Here is a 1,620-nt window from a genome sequence, read left to right on the forward strand (position 1 = left end):
TACAATCGCAAATGGACCTCCCCCCCCCCCAGAGTTCACCCAGTGGTCGCTCCCACCCTCCCTGGATCAGTCCACGAGCCACACTGTGGGGGGGGGGGGGGGGGGACCCGCTCAATTACCGCTTCAATGAGTCTGTGAGGGGCAGTTGTGCTTCTGCGGAGACGGGGAAGCGGTGAATGGTGTCCCTGATGGCGGAGCCGGCTTGTCTGCGGGGGGGGTTGTGTTAGGAAAGACATTGATGACCCCCCCCCCCCTCCTCCCTCCTCCCTCCTCCCTCCTCCCCCCAGCTCTCAGTGTTGAGAGACAGCGCCTCACTCTCTCTCCCCCTCTGGCGGCGAGCGGCGGCGCTGCAACCTCTCACTCTCTCTCTCCCCCTCTGGCGGCGAGCGGCGCCACTGCAACCTCTCACTCTCTATCTCCCACCCCCCCCCCCCCTGCCAGCGAGCGTTGGCGCTGCAGCCTCACTCACTCTCCCCCTCTGGCGGCGAGCGGCGGCGCTGCAACCTCTCTCTCTCCCCCCCTCTGGCGGCGAGCGGCAGCGCTGCAGTCTCTCACTCACTCTCTCTCTCTCTCCCCTTCTGCCGGCGAGCGGCGGTGCTGCAGCCTTACTTTCTCTCTCTCCCCCTCTGCCGGCGAGCGGCGGTGCTGCAGCCTCTCACTCACTCTCCCCCTCTGGCGGCGAGCGGCGGCTCTGCAACCTCTCACTCACTCTCTCTCCCTCTGCCGGCGAACGGCGGCGCTGCAGCCTCTCACTCACTCTCTCTCTCCCCCCCTCTGCCGGTGAGCGGCGACACTGCAGCCTCTCACTCATCTCTCCCCCCCCACCTGCGGGCGATCGGCGGCACTGCAGCCTCACTCACTCTCCCCCCAACTTCTAACCCAAGGCTTTCATGGCTTTTACAGTCAATCATTTCAAGCTGTCACTCCTCCAAGGGCTGAATAAACAAAACACGTCTTCATTCTTTATCAGGCTCGGGAGTTCTTAATTATGTTGCTTGTTCATACCTCATTATAGTAATTTTGCAATCTGTCCGTTCCAGGCACCTTATCTTCTCAGTTTGGCAAAAGAACAAACCAGGAAAGGTAGTGCATCCGTGGCTAACAAGGGAAATCAAGGATAGTATTAAAACAAAAGATGAAGCATATAAATTAGCCAGAAAAAGCAGCCTATCAGAGGACTGGGAGAAATTCAGAGTCCAGCAGAGGAGGACAAAGGGCTTAATTAGGAAAGGGAAAATAGATTATGAGAGAAAACTGGCAGGGAACATAAAAACTGACTGCAAAAGCTTTTATAGATATGTGAAGAGAAAAAGACTAGTTAAGACAAATGTAGGTCCCTTGTAGTCGGAAACAGGTGAATTGATCATAGGGAACAAGGAGATGGCAGACCAATTGAACAACTACTTTGGTTCTGTCTTCACTAAGGAAGACATAAACAATCTGCCGGAAATAGCAGGGGGAGGAAATAGCATGAGATGGAGGAACTGAGGGTAATCCAGGTTAGTCGGGAAGTGGTGTTAGGTAAATTAAATGGATTAAAGGCCAATAAATCCCCAGGGCCAGATAGGCTGCATCCCAGAGTGCTGAAGGAAGTAGCCCCAGAAATAGTGGATGCATTAG

Source organism: Rhinoraja longicauda, chromosome 12, assembly GCF_053455715.1.
Source record: "Rhinoraja longicauda isolate Sanriku21f chromosome 12, sRhiLon1.1, whole genome shotgun sequence".
Classification (NCBI taxonomy): domain Eukaryota; kingdom Metazoa; phylum Chordata; class Chondrichthyes; order Rajiformes; family Arhynchobatidae; genus Rhinoraja; species Rhinoraja longicauda.